Consider the following 21,154-nt stretch of genomic DNA (forward strand, 5'->3'; position numbering starts at 1 on the left):
ATAAAAATTGCCACCGTAGATAAAAAACACTAATTTTGTTTGACTATTTTTACCATTTATAACAAAACTTAGATTATGTCACAATTTATGGTGAGGATATGTGATTCTGAAATAATGTTACAGTGTGTATTTTTCACTATGAACTGAGAAAATAAAAGTATTTTTAATGGTAAAAAGCAATCTTATTGGCTCAGGGAACATATTTTCCCTTTAACCAATAAGTGCTGTAGCAGATAGTGCTGGAGGTGAGCACATGAGCAAACCCAATCATGCATAGATGTGCTTAAGCTGCAAGACAAATATCTATGTCCTTGTGGCTTAGATGAAGTCACAGAGGAGCTAGATATACTGTAGCTGAGTCTCAAGTGGTTAACAGTAAAACAATATGTTTATCTTTTTTCATTTAAAAAGAGTTATGGCCAGTCTCATTCTGGATAATAGGACAAGGTGGTCATTGTCCATTTGAAATGTTTCAGTTTTTGCCAGTCAGGTGCTTTGGGGCAGTTCACACTTTGCTATGCCCATTTTTTATAATGTGTGACTCCAGTCTCAGATTTGGGGCAGTTCACACTTTGCTATGCCCATTTTTTATAATGTGTGACTCCAGTCTCAGATTTGGGGCAGTTTACACTTTGCTATGCCCATTCTTTATAAAGTGTGACTCCAGTCTCGGATTTGGGGCAGTTCATACTTTGCTATGCCCATTCTTTATAATGTGTGACTCCAGTCTCAGATTTGGGGAAGATTTGGGGCAGTTCACACTTTGCTATGCCCATTCTTTATAATGTGTGACTCCAGTCTCAGATTTGGGGCAGTTCACACCTTGCTATGCCCATTCTTTATATCGTGTGACTCCAGTCTCAGATTTGGGGCAGTTGACACCTTGCTATGCCCATTCTTTATAAAGTGTGACTCCAGTCTCGGATTTGGAAGAGTAAAGATTTCAGTGTGACCAAGCTGGCTTTCAAGTCTATCATTACCAGGTGCAAATAAGTATGGAATGCATGCAAATGTAATGCAAATGATATGCAGCTTACAATTGGGCCAATCATTTACATTTCCTGTTGATTATGATTGCCCAGTTCACAGCTGCATAAAATGTATATTAAACTTGCATGCAAGCTGGATTATTTGTATCTCATTGACCATCTCAAACTATTACATACAACTGTTTTATTGGGTCTTTGTACTCCAAAAATACCTGCACATAAGTCCTAGTTAGTCTGTTTGTTGCTAAGTTCTGAATGTGCAGAGTTAAAGGAATGCCACTGGAGCTTTATCCCATCTGATTGTGTTTACAAAATCTTCTTAAAAAGAGGGAGTAGCTCCTCTCACCAAACCCCCACACCCAGGGACACCCATTTAAAAGGATTAAAGGTGCATACACACATCAGACTATAGTCTTTGGAAAATGAAAGATCACAGACCAATCTTACCACCCTTCATGTAGTATGAGAGCCATACTCTACACAGTCTATTCTATGGAGCTGAACTCCCCATCAGATAGAAATCTTTGCAAGATGCTGCACACACAGATGCTGTACAGACACAAAAGATCAGTAACTGCAAAAGATCTGTTCCTGCAAAAGATCTGTCCCTGCAAAATGCATTCATAGTCTATGATATCTGCAGATCATCATACACACCTTGTTTAACAGACATTCATCTGCAGATCAGATCCACCAGGATGGATCTTCAGATCGGCAGATAATTGTCTGATCAGCAGATGAATGTCAGTTAAACAAGGTGTGTATGATGATCTGCAGATCTCATAGACTATGAATGCATTTTGCAGGAACGGATCTTTTGCAGGAACAGATCTTTTGTAGATACTGATCTGTTGCATGTGTACAGCATCTTTGTGTGCAGCATCTTGCAAAGATTTCTGTCTGATGGGGAGTTCAGCTCCATAGAATAGACTGTGTAGAGTATGGCTCTCATACTACATGGAAGGGGGTAAAATTGGTTTTGTGATCTTTCATTTTCCAAAGACTATGGTCTGATGTGTGTATGCACCTTTACACAGCAGCCATCTAAGCTGGTGAAGGGACTCTTATGCATGGGAGGAGTCAGTGTGGAGACCTTTAACACATTATTTATATCTCCTCTTGGCCCATATGTAATTCACTTTTTCTCGTCAGATTTCTCCTAGGTGATATTTTCACAACTTTTCATAAAATGTATTTTAAGCCACCGCCAAGTATGAAAATACTCAAATTACATACGTTTTGGTACTTTTTGAATTGTAAAATGCTGAATATTTAGTTTAAAAGAAGATGAAAATTATCTTTTGTGACTCTCTTGCAACTGGCAGAGTCCCAGTGGATTGGCGTACAGCCCACGTTTTCCCATTATTTAAAAAGGGCAAAAAATCTGATCCAGGAAATTATAGACCTGTAAGCTTAACATCAGTTGTATGCAAACTATTTGAGGGGTTACTAAGAGATACTATACATGACTTCATAGTAGAAAATAATCTTATTTCTCAGCATCAACATGGGTTTACTAAAGACAGGTCCTGTTTGACTAACATGCTCAGCTTTTATGAGGTAGTGAATGCTAATATGGATATTGGGAATGCTGCAGATGTGATATACTTGGACTTTGCAAAGGCCTTCGACACTGTTCCCCACAGAAGTCTGGTGCAAAAGTTGAGGATGCCAGGACTGGGGAAGAGTCTGTGTGCATGGATAGGGAACTGGCTAATGGACAGAAAACAAAGAGTTGTGGTCAATGGATCGTACTCAAAATGGGAGACTGTTAGCAGTGGGGTCCCACAGGGGTCTGTACTGGGTCCAGTGCTCTTCAATTTATTTATTAATGACCTAGTAGATGCAGTAGTGAGCAATGTTGCTATTTTTGCAGATGATACAAAATTGTGCAGAATCATCAACTCTCAGGAAGATAGTGTCATATTGCAACAGGATCTGGATAGGATGGCTATATGGGCACATACATGGCAGATGAAGTTCAATGTTGACAAATGTAAAGTCATGCATTTTGGTCGTACCAATGGTCTAGCACCATACAAAATAAATGGAATACAGTTGGGGACATCAAACTTGGAGAAGGACTTAGGAGTACTCATCGACAACAAGTTAAATAATCGTACTCAATGCCAAGCCGCTGCAGCTAAAGCGAACAAAATTTTGGGATGCATTAAAAGGGAAATAAAAACTCGAGATGCTAGCATAATATTGCCCCTGTTTAACTCTCTAGTAAGGCCACATCTGGAATATGGAATTCAGTTCTGGGCACCACATTACAAAAAAGATATTGCAGTTTTAGAGCAGGTGCAGAGACGAGCTACAAAATTGATACGTGGGATGGACGGTCTCACTTACCAAGAAAGGTTAGATAAACTGGGTTTATTTAGTCTAGAGAAAAGACGCCTTAGAGGGGATCTAATTAACATGTATAAATACATCAGAGGGCAATATAATAGCTTGGCGGATGAGCTTTTTGTCCCTAGGCCTTCTCAAAGGACTAGAAGACATGATCTGCGCATGGAGGAAAAACGTTTTAGCCATTTATTTAGGAAAGGGTTCTTTACAGTAAGAGTGGTTAAGATGTGGAATGCATTGCCACAGGAAGTCGTTATGGCAAACTCTATACCTGCATTTAAAGGGGGCTTAGATGCTTTCCTTGCGTTGAAAGACATCCATGGCTACAATTACTAGGTTATGCCTAATGATGTTGATCCAGGGATTTTATCTGATTGCCATCTGGAGTCAGGAAGGAATTTTTCCCTTTTGGGGCTGATTGGACCATGCCTTGTGGGTTTTTTTCCGCCTTCCTCTGGATCAACAGGGGTATGTGGGGGACGAGCTGGAGTTGTACTTTGTACTGGTTGAACTCGATGGACGTATGTCTTTTTTCAACCAAAATAACTATGTAACTATGTAATCTCCTAGGCGATAACTCAGGCGAAAAAGTTAATTGCATCTGGGCCCTTATCTATTTATCTCATGAATTATATAATCTTACTAGTGAACTCAGGATATATCTCTGTCTCAATTCAACATTTATTCTATCTGTTATTCTGTTTTATCTCATGAATTAGTAGATCTTCTTGTCTGCACAGTGCTGAAAAGTTATTCTAAACAGAAGATGAGAAGTGATCCCAGGAGAAAAAAGTTAAAGGGAATCTGTAGAAGGGGAACAACAACATACTTGGCCTAGGGGCACACAAAGTACAAATCCAGCCTTGCCCCTGGGGGGTACTTACCTAGGGAGAGGGAAGCCTCTGCGTCCTAATGAGGCTTCCCCCATCCTCTTCAGCCTCGGCGATCCAGTGCCGGCAACCCCCGAACAGCACACATGTCCATATTTACCATCTATGCTACTGCACAGGCACAGAAGGTGTCTTCCAACCTGCGCAGTAGAGCGGACCTGACCAGGCTCAGCTATTTCCACTGGAGCCCATCAGAAAGCCACTCCTGCGCAGGAGCACAGACGGTAAATATTGCCACAAGCTGCAGGCATTCCTGCGATTTTTCAGGGGCCGACAGCACTGGATCCACGAGTCTGAAGAGGAAGGGGGAAATCTCAATAGGATCCGGAGGCTTCCTTCTCCCGAGGTAAGTATACCTCCAGGGGCTCTTTTTTTTTGTTACAGATTCCCTTTAATTGAATAAGGGCCCTTACCTGTTTATTTAATTAATTATATCTCCTTAAAAGTTGTGGTGAAAAGTAAGTGAGGTGAGATAAAGGCAGCCATACACTGGTCGATTGCCACCAGATTGACCAACAGATAGATCCCTCTCTAATCGAATCTGATCAAAGAGGGATCGTATGGCTTCCCATTACTGCACACAGATTTTGAATCGATGTCAGCATGAAATCGATTCACAATCTGTAGAGCTGCCGCTGCCTCTCTGCCCCTGCTTTCCCCGGCCAGCAGCAATACATTACCTGTTTCGCTGGCGCGAGTCCCCGGGTCCCTGCAGTCCCTTTCTCCGGGCTGGCCTTCTTCATCTTCACTTCACTTCCTGTCCCGTCCTGTGAGAAGGGGTAGTTAAAACAGTAGAGTGCACTCTACTGTTTGAACTTGTGCTGGTCACAGGACGGGACAGGAAGTGAAGTGAAGATGAAGAAGGCAAGCCGGAGAAAGGTGCTGCAGGGACCTGGGGACTCGCGCCAGCGGAACAGGTGAGATTATTACTGCGTTGGGTCGTCACCAAATCAAACGCTGCTAAACGATCCACCAGCAATCAAGTGAAATTCTCCGCCTGGACAGATTGACAGAATCAATTGATTTCGGATTGAAATCAGTCGATCGGTCCGCGATTGCGTAATCAATTTCACAGCAGATTCGATCACCGAGATCGAATCTGCTGTCTATTGGCGGGAAATCGACTGAATGTATGGGCACCTTCATTTAAGAGAAAAGCTTGGTGAATCAACCCCAATAATTCTACACCAGTTCTAATTTTTGACATCTTCTTTCAGCATAGTTGTGTAGAGATGTAATGACAATCTGCATATTATTGCATAATCTTTCTATACCCCAAATTCTGATTATGATTCACAAGACATGCCACAGACCCACACGCCAGTTATAGTGAGTAATAAATATATATTGTGGCAACTGTGTTTTTGTTCTGACATCCTGTTGATTTCCTCATCCTATTTCCAATGAGCTGTGTTTCTATTTGTGTTTGGAACAGTTGCTGTGTCTCCCTCTGGGATAAGGCAGGAAGCATTGCATATATTTATCTGAGCTGCCAGCAGAGCACAGGGCCAGTGCATAATAAATATGGATAAAAACAGCCTAGAGCTTCTCAACTTAAAAAAACAAAATAAAGCACAGAAGAATAACAAAGCATCTGGCCTCTGCATTAGTTGATCTCAGTGCCAGAGAGTCACCAGGAAGGTAAGTAAAGCTGGTCTAAACGTGATTTGTAACTTTTATTGATAAAAAGAACAATTCTCTCAGTTCAGATCTATTCCGCACAAGGGATTTCTCATACACTCTTATAGATGTGTATCTCGGTTTAAAGAGGAACTTTAACCAAAGATTGAACTTCATCCCAATCAATAGAGATGGCCCCAACAGTTCGCCGGCGAGCAGTATTCTGCGAACATTTGCTTTTCGCATTCAAACAGCAAAAATTTGCCATGCTCGATTCGCTAGCTAGCGTTTTGCGGGAGTGATTATTCCGCGATTAACGCGGAAAAATCACTGGACACTGCAGCGGTTTTGGAGCGATGGCGATTAGCAGTGCTATGCATGCTAATCGTGATCGCTAATCGCAGGCAAACTGCTGCATGTAACACGTTAGCGGTTAACGCTAACCGCAAACGCGTGTTAGCGATTCCCACTCAAGTTAGAACGAATCCTGAGTGAGAGCAGGGTCAAACTTGCTGCAGATAGGTAGGGAAAGCATTAGCTAGGCCTGTGTTCTTGTTCCTCACTTGCTGTGAAAGCGTCCCAAACAGCCCTTTTGAGGGCTAGCACATCGGTCTCCTGTAGTTTTTTCTGTGTGTGACACTCCACAGCCCACTGACACCCAGAGCTGTGTGAGGACTACTGCTGTTGCGTCATTAAGTTGCAGGCACAGAACCATTACAGTGCATTATTATTTCACTGTATTCTGATAGTACTATTGCATTTCTCTGTGTGTGACACTCCACAGCCCACTGACACCCAGAGCTGTGTGCACACTACTGCTGTTGCTACATTAAAGCGGAATATAACCCTGCATTTCAACTTTGCTCTAAAACATTATTTACAGTATATTATATGCAACCAGCATTTTTTTTTTACTAGACCAGCATTGGAAGGGTTACACAGGGCTTTAAAGTTCCTGGAGATTTCTGCAGACGCATCCGAAGCTGAAATAGATACATTTTGTTTACATAAATGTATCTAAGTGTTGAATGTGACTCATCTCTCTGACTGAGAAGGAGCTTGGAGGACAGCCAAAGAGTGTGTAACATTTATCAATAGATACATATAACTAGATAGAATGTAACAATCTGAACTTCTGCATATCTCTCCACGGAACTTTAAACCTCTGTGTTTAACCCTTCCAATGCTGGTCTAGTAAAAAAAATGCTTTTTGCATATAAAATGCTGTAAATAATATTTTAGAGCAAAGTTGAAATGCAGGGTTATATTCCGCTTTAAGTTGCAGGCACAGAACCACTCCAGTGCATTAATATTTCACTGTATTCTGATAGTACTATTGCATTTCTCTGTGTGAGACACTCCACAGCCCACTGACACCCAGAGCTGTGCCTAATGTGATTTCTGCCCTTTACGGATTAAAACCCAACTTTGCATCAACGCCGTATTTTTGGGACTTTTGGCATGGATCCCCCTCTGACATGCTACTGTCCAGGTGTTAGACCCCTTGAAACAATGTTTCCATCACTTTTGTGGCCAGAAACAGTCCTTGGTGGTTTTAAAATTCACCTGCCCATTGAAGTCTATGGCGGTTCACGAACGGAAAATTCTATGTTTGCGACAACTCTACCAATCAGTAGCTGATATTCCCTTTCCCACAAAATCAGGGGTGTCTGTATGGCGGATCTTATGGTGAAACCCTTCCCACAGTGTGATGTCATGACAAAGGTCCTGACAGTTTGCTATCTGTGAACCTTGTTGCATTGTGGGAAATAACAGCTTTTTCCAACTGCCAAGCAAGCAATATCTCCCTTTGTGCATAGAACTCTCAGTAAGCCGGTGGAAAATGTGGCCGGGATCGCTATACAGCCGCAATCTTGGTGTATAAGGATCCCTGGAAACTACCTATTTTTTTATGACCATTACATTTTTTTTGTTTGTTCAGAGTGTGGGGAATTAAAAAGAAAAAAAAAAGATATGCCATTCCCCATCCCAAGCCTCTTTAACCCTTTGTCCTCCATGCAGGCAGGGATAGCCAGAATGCGGAGCCTCTGACACATGGGGCTTCCCACCCTGAGCTATACCAGCCCACATGGTCCATGATATGGAAGGCTCTGGAGGAGAGGGGCAGCCAAGCCTCTTGTTCATGGTGGCACCTGGGAGTCCTCGTTAAGAAGGGGATCCTCAGATGCCAGCCCCTTCCCCATGTGAAATGAGTATAGGGGCGTAACATACTCATTACCCATTTTGAACAAAGGTTTAAAATGAAATAAAAAAGCAACCATGAATAAGTCCTTTATTGTTCTCAATTAACCATGAATACTTACCTTTAATTAATGTTCCCACGCCAATACCCTTAAATTAAATTATCCCATGACAATATAGTGAGAGAGCTTGACTGGAGCTCTTCTCCGGCCGCCGCCACACATGACCGCTCCCCGCCACAGCTCTAGTTATACTAAGTGTAGCTAGAGCCTAAGCATCTTCACATTTCCCTCCAAGGCTCCCATTGGTCTATCAACAGGCCAACAGTTTCTAGCACATACGGGGAATGGCTATTAACCGCTAAAGTCGGCATCCATTAAACTTTAAAAGTAACCATTAAAAAGGGGTTCGTGCAAAATACGTATTTTTTGGGCAACTATTTCCGAGAGTAAAGTGTGAGTGAAAGTAACATTTTTTTTTTTGCTGATTCTTCTTATTTATTACAAACAATTCAATCATTGCAGGTGAGTAGCTACAAATTATGGGGCCCCCAGTGAAATAGTTATGGGCCCCCTTAAAGCGGATCGAGATGAAAATCTAACTATAGCAAGTAACTTGTCTATATATCTTATCTAAAGTTTAGATGGTTTACACAGTAAATCTACCTGCAAACAGCTTCAACCGTTTATGATTATTTATTCCTGTGATAAATCAGAGCAGCCATATTCTGCTTGTCATCATTATACACCGGAAAGCTGCTCTGCATCTCCTCCCCTCAGCCTGTGAAAACTCCATCCCCCTCTGCTCCTCTCTCCTCCCCTCTCCACCCCCTTGCCTCTGAAATCTTGTGAGTGCTTCAGCAAAAGCCTCCTCCTCCCCAGGCTGAGCTCCCATGAGCACTTGCAGCAGGGACTCAGAATGCTTAGGTGCTGGAGGATCTGGGGTGTGGATACATTAATTTACATGCAATTAGGTAATAAATAAAACAAAAAAGCATCCGGGGAAGAATGCCCAATAAACTATATGTAAGGGGGCAGAAAAATGAAGGCAGCAAAAGTTTGTCTCAGATCCACTTTAATGTTCACACACCTTCCCTTGTCTCCCTTTGGTGGCCTTCACAGCCTGGGGTCCCATTTTAAAAGGATCATAAAACAAATGTGGCCATCATGACCTTCACACACTTAACATGTGTAGTCACAAAAACACCTGATGTGGAGTATCGGAGGAAAGGAAGATTAGTACTTGGGGGGCCCCCACACCTCTGAGCCCCTCTGCAGTTACAGGAGCTGCTACCCTGTAGTTACGTCCTGGATCATTGTTATTCTTAAGCACACTACAGGTGTGTTTTAACTGCTCCCAGACCGAGCTAATAGAAATCTATGCCCTGTCTAGGACCTGTTATAGCTGCCAGGGCGTAGATTTCAATGACCATGCCTCACGCTACCACCAAACGCACTGCTCTCTCCCTGTTGCAGCCCACACACTCTGCAGCAGATCTCCATTGGCCAGTCAGGAGCCAATCTCATTAGCTCCTGACCTTGTGATCAGGAGCGTAACAATATACCCTGCAAGGGATACAACCGCAAGGGGGCCCAGAAGCCACAGGGAGCCCTTTCCTGAGAGACTGACAACTAAGGGCAAGGAGAGAAAAAGCTTTCTGCTCTCTGCACAATTGTTCTAATGACTGCATCTGCTCAGCCATTGGTAAGGAATCATACATAGTTTTGCAGACAAAGATTTGTAGACAATCCCTATTCAGTGTTCAGCAGGATCTTGTGTACAGTGCTGTTCTATCCTCAGCCTGTCCACCCCTCCCCAAGTGCTGTGTCCTGTAGTGATGCTTAGAGTTGAGCTGAAATTTTCGTAATTTCGCATTACTATAATTACGCATGCGAAATTTGCGATTACGATGCGAAATTAGCGTAGCGAAATTGCCATTAAAATCGTAATTGAAAATACCATAAGCGTAATTTTCAACGCGAAATTTCGCGATTCGTTCATGCCGTAATTTCGCATTAAACGCTACCATAATTTCGCGTTAAACCGTAACGCTCCGTATAATATAAAAAAGCTGCCGACTTTAAGGGTTAATAGCAAAGCCCCCTTCAATGCTAAGAGCCTCAAATTTGGAGAATATATTAAGGAGATCAGGAGGAATAAGAGGAAAAATTTTTTTTTTCAAAAAGACCTTATAGTTTTTGAGAAAATCGATGTTAAAGTTTCAAAGTAAAAATGTATACATTTAAAAACCCGCCGACCTTAACGGTTAATAGCAAAGCCTGCTTAAAGTTTAGGAACACCAAATTCCTAGGGTATATTAAGGGGATCAGTGGGAATAAGAGGGAAAATTTTTTTTTCAAAAAGACCTTATAGTTTTTGAGAAAATCGATTTTTAAGTTTCAAGGGCAAAAATGTCTTTTAAATGCGGAAAATGTCAGTTTTTTTTGCACAGGTTACAATAGTGTATTATTTTCATAGATTCCCCCAAGTGGGAAGAGTTTTACTTACTTCGTTCTGAGTGTGGGAAATATAAAAAAAAAACGACGTGGGTCCCCCCTCCCAGACCTCTTTAACCCCTTGTCCCCCATGCAGGCTGGGATAGCCAGAATGCGGAGCACCGGCCGCGTGGGGCTCCTCACCCTGACTATACCAGCCCGCATGGTCCATGGATTGGGGGGTCTCGGAAGGGGAGGGGCAGCCAAGCTTTCCCCTCCCCCTCCGAGCCCTTGTCCAATCCAAGGACAAGGGGCTCTTCTCCACCTCCGATGGGCGGTGGAGGCCGCGATTTCCTGGGTGGGGGGTTCATGGTGGAATCTGGGAGTCCCCTTTAAAAAGGGGTCCCCCAGATGCCCACCCCCCCTCCCAGGAGAAATGAGTATAGAGGTACTTGTACCCCTTACCCATTTCCTTTAAGAGTTAAAAGTAAATAAACACACAAACACATAGAAAAAGTATTTTAATTGAACAAAAAACATAACCACGAAAAAAGTCCTTTAATATTCTTAATTAACCATTAATACTTACCTGTCCCTTTAAATAAATGATCCCACGCAATATCCTCGGAAATGTTCTATCAGTTACAATGTAACAAAGTTATTACAATGTAACAACTTTGTTACATTGTAACTACGCCGCACCCGACGTCATTAGCCGCTCACCCGCCGCACGGATCCGACAGAGCTCTGAGCTATAGCTCAGAGCTCTCGAAAGCATCTTTGTATTTGGGCTCCAAGGAGGCCCATTGGTCCTTAGCAGACCAATGGGGTTCCTTCTGATTTGAAGGAACCCCATTGGTCTGCTAAGGACCAATGGGGCTCCTTGGAGCCCAAATACAAAGATGCTTCTCAGAGCTCTGAGCTATAGCTCAGAGCTCTGTTGGGTCCGTGCAGGACGCTAAGTCCCCGCCGGCTCCGCTGCCCTCCCCGCCTCTCCCACATGTCACCCACATGTCACCCACATGTGGGTGACATGTGGGTGACAGATGCGGGCGGGGTGGACAGCGGGAGCAGGCAGGGACTTAGCGTCCTGCAAGGACGCGTAAGTGTATGCGGCGGGTGAGCGGCGAGTGACGTCGGGTGCGGCGTAGTTACAATGTAACAAAGTTGTTACATTGTAATAACTTTGTTACATTGTAACTGATAGAACATTTCCGAGGATATTGCGTGGGATCATTTATTTAAAGGGACAGGTAAGTATTAATGGTTAATTAAGAATATTAAAGGACTTTTTTCGTGGTTATGTTTTTTGCTCAATTAAAATACTTTTTCTATGTGTTTGTGTGTTTATTTACTTTTAACTCTTAAAGGAAATGGGTAAGGGGTACAAGTACCTCTATACTCATTTCTCCTGGGAGGGGGGGGGGGTGGGCATCTGGGGGACCCCTTTTTAAAGGGGACTCCCAGATTCCACCATGAACCCCCCACCCAGGAAATCGCGGCCTCCACCTCCACCGCCCATCGGAGGTGGAGAAGAGCCCCTTGTCCTTGGATTGGACAAGGGCTCGGAGGGGGAGGGGAAAGCTTGGCTGCCCCTCCCCTTCCGAGACCCCCCAATCCATGGACCATGCGGGCTGGTATAGTCAGGGTGCGGAGCCCCACGCGGCCGGTGCTCCGCATTCTGGCTATCCCAGCCTGCATGGGGGACAAGGGGTTAAAGAGGTCTGGGAGGGGGGACACCACGTCGTTTTTTTTTATATTTCCCACACTCAGAACGAAGTAAGTAAAACTCTTCCCACTTGGGGGAATCTATGAAAATAATACAATATTGTTACCTGTGCAAAAAAAACTGACATTTTCCGCACTTAAAAGACATTTTTGCCCTTGAAACTTAAAAATCGATTTTCTCAAAAACTATAAGGTCTTTTTGAAAAAAAATTTTTCCTCTTATTCCCACTGATCCCCTTAATATACCCTAGGAATTTGGTGTTCCTAAACTTTAAGCAGGCTTTGCTATTAACCGTTAAAGTCGGCGGGTTTTTAAATGTATACATTTTTACTTTGAAACTTTAACATCGATTTTCTCAAAAACTATAAGGTCTTTTTGAAAAAAAAATTTTCCTCTTATTCCTCCTGATCTCCTTAATATATTCTCCAAATTTGAGGCTCTTAGCATTGAAGGGGGCTTTGCTATTAACCCTTAAAGTCGGCGGCTTTTTTATATTATACGGAGCGTTACGGTTTAACGCAAAATTACGGTAGCGTTTAATGCGAAATTACGGCATGAACAAATAACCATTGTAATGCGAAAATTACGCTTACGTGAAATTTCGTGAAATCCTTCTTCATTACGATTATGTACTTACGGCCATAATCGTAATTACACTAATTACGCGAAATTTCGCGAAATCGTAATTAGGTCATTACGCTCATCTCTAGTGATGCTTAGGGAGTCTGGGCACAGAAAGAAAAAGCATTCTATTCTCTGCAGGTTCAAGGTTTGGTGGGAGGGGGCCCCATCCAAAGTCTCACAGGGGGGCCTAGTGATTTCTAGTTACGCCCCTGCCTGAGATCACTGTTATTGCCTGTGATTGGCTCACAGTGATCACAGGGTCAGAAGCCAATGAAATTAGCTCCTGACTGGCTCACAGAGGAGTGGGCGGGAAAGCAATGCGAATGTAGAGAGAGAGTGATCCGTGCTTGAAAACTGTGATCCAACACCCTGTAATGATGTTTGCTATGATGTTCCATCATTATGCGCCTGAACATAGCAGCCATCACAGAATATTGTTGCACTGCATGTTTGGAAATGACATACTGGATATTGGAGCTGAATATCATTCTATAGTGATGCTTTATCCTAACAGCTTCTTCCCAGGGCATTTTACAGGAGACGTTCTGCGAATCTTTATCTGATGCTAAAAAGGTCACACGAAACTGGTCATTTGCTTGAAAGCGCTACTTAGCAAACTGGATACACCTGCATTATAATTTGAGAAACTTTTAAGAAACTGTAATGGCCAAGGGGATGTGGTGATTATTCCACAACAGTGAGGTGCCTTGGGCACTAGGCAGGGTGTGTCTTACCTACAAGTCCACCTGAAGGTTAATCACACAGCATCCCCCAGCAGGAGCCTGACTAGAGACATCTCTAAGCTGCCAGACATCCTGTGCTTTGCTGTGTCTCAGTGGGTTTTTAGTAGGCTACAAAAACAAACATTTGCTCTGCGTTAAAGTGACCCTGAACAGACCTAAAAAATGCAATACTGAACTTACATGGAGCTTCCTCCTGTCCACAAGGTCCTTCTGCGTCCTCTGGGTCCCCTCTGTGGTCTTACTGGCAGCTCTGTTAGCTGCGCAACTTGGCCAGGAGTCATGCGCAGCCCGGATCAATCAGACGCCTGTTGCCGTGAGCGTTCTACACATGTGCAGTTCCTCCTCTTGAGAAGAGCACATTTGCAGAACACTCACTGCAACAAGGGCATGATCGAGACAGGCATGCGGAAGGGCTACGCATGTGCAGTTCTGCACGTCTCCCGACCAATTCTTGCACTACTGGAGCCGCCAGCGGGAGAATGGAGTGGACCCAGGGGACGCTAAGGGACCTTGCAGGCTACAGGGGGCTGGTGGAAGCCCCAGGTAAGTTCAGTATTGCATTTTTTGAGGTCTGTTCTGGGTCACTTTAAGGTGCGTGCACACCTTTGTTGGATGTTGTCCATCATCCCCTTCGGCAACATCGTTGGGCCAGGTTGCAGAGACACAGGTCAGCTGACACACTGTGTTGCTATGCAGGGAGGAGGTGGAGGGACGAAGGAGTGGCGCATGCGTGACATCACACCGTGGGAGGGGGAGCGGCGTAGACAATGGGGTATCGGCCGTCATGGGGGTGAGTTGATCCAATGGGTGGATCGCTGGTGGGTAGGGGGTCCCGAACCACTGTACACATGCCTGATTATTGGTTGAGGCGGTTGTTATTGGCACCATCAGCTGACTTTAGTCAAGCATGTGTACGAGCCTTTACTATGCTGTAGGCTCTTTTAAATAAGCAAAGGAGGAAAAGATTATCGTATTTGTTGATACCGATAATGCGCTAATGTAGTAAGCAATCACAGCAAATCAGAAACTTACAAGACGATCAGCTGATCAAACTGATCACATGCTTCTTTATGGGTTGGGCTACACAAACTATGAGTTCTCTAATAAAATATCTGTCCAGAAAAGTGAGACCTCAAAAAAAAAATACAGGCACTGTTTTCAGTAAGTGTTCAACACATACCCAAGGCATGCATTAGTATGGAGAAGGCACACTTCAAAATCAGTATAAAGAAAAGCTTAAAGAGAACCCGAGGTGGGGTTCTCACAACAAAATCCCCATACAGAGGCTGGCTCTGCCTATCGAGCCCAGCCTCTGTTGCTAATCAGATCCCCGTTAAATCCCCCTGCGCTCAGCCAGACCCCATAAATCTCAGCTGCGCTGCCGACACGCAGCGTGTCGCAGCGAGCTGTGTTTAGCTTCCTAACGTCAGTCTCCGCTCTCCCCCACCTCCTGTATCGCTCCGGTCCCCGCCCACGTCCCTTCCCTCCACGCTGATTGGAGGGAAGGGACGCGGGCGGAGACCGGAGCTCTGCAGGAGGCGGGGGGAGTGCCGAGACTGACGTTAAGAAGGTAAACATAGCCGCATAGCGCGGCTATGATTTATGGGGTCTGGCTGAGCGCAGGGGGGATTTAGGGGGGATCTGATTAGCAACAGAGGCTGGGCTCGATGCGTACGTTAAAAAGGGGCGCTGGGAAAAAAGGGCGCCGGGTTTTAAACGATAAAAATGGATAACGTTTAAAAATATAATGTACTATATTTCGTTTAAAAATAATGTTTTATAAAGTTATAAATCATTAAATAATGTGCATGAAATTGGCAATTGTGAAAACGTTAATCTTCCGTTTAAAAAGTGAAACGTATAATAACGTTTAAAAAAAAATAGTAAGTAACCCTCCCTGTACCTACCCCTAACCCCTAGACCCCCGTGTTGGTGCCTAAACCTAAGACCCCCCTGGTGGTGCCTAAACCTAAGACTCCCCTGATGGTGCCTAAACCTAAGACTCCCCTGGTGGTGCCTAAACCTAAGACTCCCCTGGTGGTGCCTAAACCTAAGACTCCCCTGGTGGTGCCTAAACCTAAGACCCCCCTGTTGATGCCTAAACCTAAGACCCCCCTGGTGGTGCCTAAACCTAAGACCCCCCTGTGATAAGCATTAATAACGTGTGAAAAAAATATTGTGCTGTTTTTCGTTTAAAAATAATGTTTTAAAAAAGATTGTACTGTTTTTCGTTTAAAAATAATGTTTAAAAAATTATAAATCATAAAATAATGTGTAATCATGAGAAGCAGTTATAAAACAGTAAAAGTCTCCGGGCGCCGCTTATAAAACGTTATTTTTCTCCGGCGCCCTTTTTTCCTGTCGGGCGCCCATTAAACGATATTTATTATGGGAGTGAATGGCGGCGCCCGATTTGTCCACTTGCCTCAGGCGCCCGAATTTACTGTTCCCGGGCTCGATAGGCAGAGCCAGCCTCTGTATGGGGATTTTGTTGTGAGAACCCCACCTCGGGTTCTCTTTAAAGGACGCCTGAACTGAGAGGGTTATGGAGGCTGCCACATTTATTTCCTTTTAAAGGACAACTGTAATGAGAGGGATATGTAGGCTGCCATGTTTATTTCCTTTTAAACAATACCAGTTGCCTGGCAGGCCTGCTGGTCTATGAAGCTGCAGGAGTGTCAGAGAGAAACGAGCATGCAGCAAATCTTGTCAGATCTGACATTATTGTCAGAAACAACTGATATGCTGCATGCTTGTTCAGGGTCCATGGCTAAAAGCATTAGAGACAGAGGAGCAGCAGGGCAGCCAGGCAACTGGTATTGTTTAAAAGGAAATATATACGGCAGCCTCCATATACCTATCATTACAGTTGTCCATAAAACAATGCAAATTGCCTGGCAGGCCTGCTGAACTTCTGCTTTTATTACGTTTAAGGCCTGTACACATGCTAGATTGAAGTTGCCCAATAGGGATCAGAAAGGGATCCCACAGGTGACACCACTGGGCCGAAGTTGAACAGATGTGCAGTCAGCCTACAGACTGGTGACACATTCTATTGCAATGCGGGGGGGGGGGAGGGCTGACAGAGTGGTGCAGATGTGCGAGCAGCAAGCACGAAGCTGTCGGCTGGCGCTTGGTGAAATTGATCCACATGGCGGATTGCTGGGCCGGGCGGTGGTCAGCCTCTTTAGATCAAAGTGTTGAACAACAATAACTTGATCCCCACCAGCCCCATCCTCTGCGCCATGTAATTTAAATATTAAGTTGGCGGATCAGTTAATTTCTCTCAGAGCCGTGCGCCGAAACTGGGCGCCGTCATAGCAGCAATGCTATGATGCGCGCCCCGCGTAGCGGTAATTCGTGGCTCCAGACCCCAAATTACATCTCCCTCCAAATTGCCACAACTCGGAGGGGGAATAGTATTTAAAGCCGCCTCAGAGTTTAGCGGCAGCGCAGAGAGCCGCCATTTGTCTCTCCCCACGCCGAACTGAAATAATATGCACCCTTCTGTTGGTGCATTAGGGCCTGCTACTAGGAGTGCCGTTGATGGATCTAGTCCGACACACTGTCAGCCACCCTCCAGCACTACACTGTGCAAGGGGGCGGAGCTACAGTGCGCAAGCTGGTGTCAGCTCCACCCCTCGCTCTAGTGTGAGGAAGTAGAGACTTCCACTTCTTTCTCTACTTCTCTGCTACTCTGCACTCCCACGATCACCCATGACCGCCCGTGCTGTGGGGTGATTGCAAAAATAGATTGGGAAGGGTTAATCCCCACCTTACCACCCCAGAAAAGATGCACTCCATGGAATTTCAAAACTCATCTTTCAGACTGATCACACAGCGATCTGCAGGTACTGCTGGTTAAAAAAAGAAACACTCCGCAGAAGAATTGTAAATTCATACACAGAGGTTTGAAGACAGTTTCTGTGTCAGCAATGTACCCTATTAATCATCGGCAGTACAGCACAGATAGCCGGCACATCATCCAGGATTACTTGTGCTGACTGCTGTGAAGGGAGGGAAAGCGTGTTTATTGTCAGCATCAGATGCACTCGGGTACCAGAGAACAGCATTTTATGTATGCTTTATATTGCACTGTCAGAGAGGTGACAAATAAGGAGAACATTAACTGTAAGGAGCTGCATAGTTCTGTGTTTGACAGGAAGGCAGCATGACACAGCACTTTACTTTCTTCCTACACCAGCACAAATAGAGATGCAAATCATTATGACTTGTATGTATATTTCATGAAAATTGTCTGCAGCTTGGACTAATCAAATGCACATCCTGTGGATTTGGATTGGCCTATGGGAATACATGTGTACACTTCATGATGCACTTAAAGTGACACGGAAGTGAAAAAATACGTATGATGTAATGATTTGTACGTGTAGTGCGGATAATTAATAGAACATGAGTAGCAAAGAAAATAGTCTCATATTTTAATTTTTAGTTATATAGCTTTTTTTTTTTATAACATTGCAAATGATCTTCTGTTGTTCTCCTTTAGAATTACCTCCTCACATTCATGTTTGCAAGATTTTTCATGTGCTTCACCCCTCCTCTGGAATGCCCTCCCACAACACATCCGTCACTCGCCAACCTTTGTTACCTTTTAAACGGTCACTAAAAACTCACTTGTTCCGACAAGCATATGCTCTTCCATAGGCTACTTCCCCTTTGTCCTAAGACCAAATTACACTCCTACTAGATATCCTAAAACACACTGCCTCTACATATTTGTTGTATACAACCCCTCCTCTTGTTCTCCCCCCACAGTCCTTTAGATTGTAAGCTCTCAAGTGCAGGGATCTCTTCTCCTTTTGTGTCCTGAAAATCATCATACATTGTATTTATCATGTTACTTTTATCACTGTCATCACCAATTCTGTATCTTCTATTCTGCATTTTGTATCACCAATTCTGTATTTTGTATATTGGTGTACACCATTGTCTGTATTATTATGTACCCCCTGTTCATTTCTTACTTTGTACAGCACCACGGAATATGTTGGCAGTTGGCACATTATAAATCAATAATAATAATAATTCTGTCATATTTGCAATTACAAGCCACACTCTGTATTTTAAACTATACAACAAGCAGAGCTAAGGACTCTTTCAAATTCCCTGCGGTAAAAATCTTATCTAAGCCTGTCTCTGACTTTTTCTTTCATGTATAAGTGCTCCAGAAAACAGTGACCCAAGTGGAGAGCCCAGAGAGGCTCTTTTGCATAGATAACAACTGAAGTTTCTTAACTCTTCCTGTACTGGAAACAATATGAGATTGTGCTGCTAATGTTCTATTTCTTAGCAGTATTAAACATACAATTCATTATATTATAAGTTTATTCTCACTTCAGAGTCCCAGGGATGATGTAATAAGCAGCTTTTATATTGGCCTGGTGCTTCCTCCAGCCCCATGCTGGCCGTGGGCTCCATCCCTGTTCTCCTGCGTCCCTCTATTCTTCCGCTGTGTCCCCCGGTATAAAGCTCAGTCAGGGGCAGTCATAGTTCACCACGCATGTCGCTCTCCCGTGACACGGACCGTTCTATGCCTGCGCAGTACCAGCTCCACAGGCACAGAACGCTCCCGTCGACAGGAGCGCGGTGACCTATAACTGGCCACAACTGACATACATACCAGGGGAAACAGCGGAGGAACAGAGATCCCAGGAGAGCAGCGATGGAGCCTACGGCCAACATGGAGCTGGGGGAAGCCCCACATGAGTATAGAAGCTGCTTATTACATCATCTCTGGTTTCCTCTAAAGGGAACCTTACATTATGTGACAGGATGAGATGGAAATTTGCATGTGCAGTGGAAGCATACATATACAGTAAATAAGCCGTGTTTCTTTTCTTTTTTCTTAAGGACCACAGGCTTTACCCATTCACCCCCCCCCCCCCCCCCACGTCTAGTGACCAGGCTATTTCTTACAAATCAGGCCACTGCAGCTTTAAGGGGATCGCGTGATTTCTCCCCCCCCCCCCTTTTCTGCCAACCAACAGAGATTTGTGTTGGTGGGCTCTGATCCCTGCCGGCATGTTTGTTTATTTTTTTTTATTGTATTTTTTTTTTTTTTCATGATAAATTTTACTATTTTTTTAATTATTTTTTTATTCCCATCCCTCCCTCGGGGATTGGCAGGGGGCCAGCCAATCACCGTAATCGGTTGACATAGGCATCAGCCTATGACAGCCAATCGCTCCTGTGGGTTCCAGGGGGACAGCCGTGTCACACAGCGCTGTAGCAGTGCTGCGCTGTACAGTGTACATAGACGGCAGTTTTGCTGCCTAACAGTCTCCTAGCGGAGATGCACACACATCGGCGTGCACGATCTCCTGCAAAACCCCGCCCCGAGACTTCACGTCAATTGGTGTTGAGCGGTACTGGGGCTACCGCCCCATCCAGGGCAATTGGAGTGGAGTGGTCGTTTAGTAGTTAATATTCATCAATTCATGGGACCCAGTCAGACTACAGTAATCCTCAATGATAAGGAATTACAGCCATGCAACACTTTCCAGGCAAAGAATTGAGCAAGGTGTGCACAAAAAAGATCAATAGTTCATATATTTTAGCTCTCTGCGAAATAAAAACATGGTGTTAGACCGTAATAGGATTTATGGCTGTAGTGAGTAACTTCGGCGCCGTCAGAGGTCGGAGCTCATTTTACTTTTAAAACACTGCAATTCAGCCACCAGCAATAGCTGGAAGCCAAATTAAGGTGGCCATACACTGGTCGATTTGCCATCAGATCGACCACAGATAGATCCCTCTCTGATCGAATCTGATCAGAGAGGGATTGTATGGCTGCCTTTACTGCATACATTACCTGATCCGGCCGGCGCAAGTCCCCTGGTCTCCGCTGTCTCTCTTCTCCGCTCTGGGCTCCAGCTTCACTCTACTTCCTGCCGGGGGAAGTTTAAATAGTAGAGGGCACTCAACTGTTTAAACTTCCTGCCGGGACAGGAAGAAGTGAAGCCTGCCGGAGCCCAGCGGAGAAGGGGCAGCGGAGAGAGCGGGGACTCGTGCCCTCAGAACAGGTAATGTATTGCCGCTAGCGTCGGTCGTCAGGCATTCGAACGGCGCTATCAACGCACTTCCGACCTGCTGGCGATCGAGCGAAATCTTCCACATGGATGGATCAACGGGTACGATCGATTTTGGGCGGAAATCGATCGTTCGGTCAGCGTTTGCGCAACGAGTTCACAGCAGATTCGATCACAGTGATCGAATCTGCTATATATCGGCGGGAAAATCGTTAAGTGTATGGGCCCTTTACATAATTCCCCACCATCCACGTAGACCTGGAGGGGGAATAGTAATTAATGCCACCGGGGCTTGTGCAGGAGCAGGATAAGCCATATAACGGCTATATGCTGCACCCAAGTCTCCCGGCGGTGATTTCATAGGTATGCCAATCCACTTGTGAAAATTATGTCTTATTTATTTTTCATAAATACCTCACAACACTTGGGTGATTAGAAATTACAGCATCTTTGCAAGAACCCTTTTGATTTCCTGTTGTAATTAATGTATCAGAATGACATATATATTTGCAAAT

At 44.4% G+C, this 21,154-nt stretch overlaps 1 long non-coding RNA gene across 2 annotated transcripts in view; it reads right to left on the reverse strand.

Annotated features, from left to right (window-relative positions):
* Positions 1–21,154, reverse strand: part of LOC137570411 (uncharacterized) — a 44,571-nt gene that overhangs the window by 16,912 nt on the left and 6,505 nt on the right. The gene's annotated exons all lie outside the window — the stretch shown is intronic.

Source organism: Hyperolius riggenbachi, chromosome 4, assembly GCF_040937935.1.
Source record: "Hyperolius riggenbachi isolate aHypRig1 chromosome 4, aHypRig1.pri, whole genome shotgun sequence".
Lineage (NCBI taxonomy): Eukaryota > Metazoa > Chordata > Amphibia > Anura > Hyperoliidae > Hyperolius > Hyperolius riggenbachi.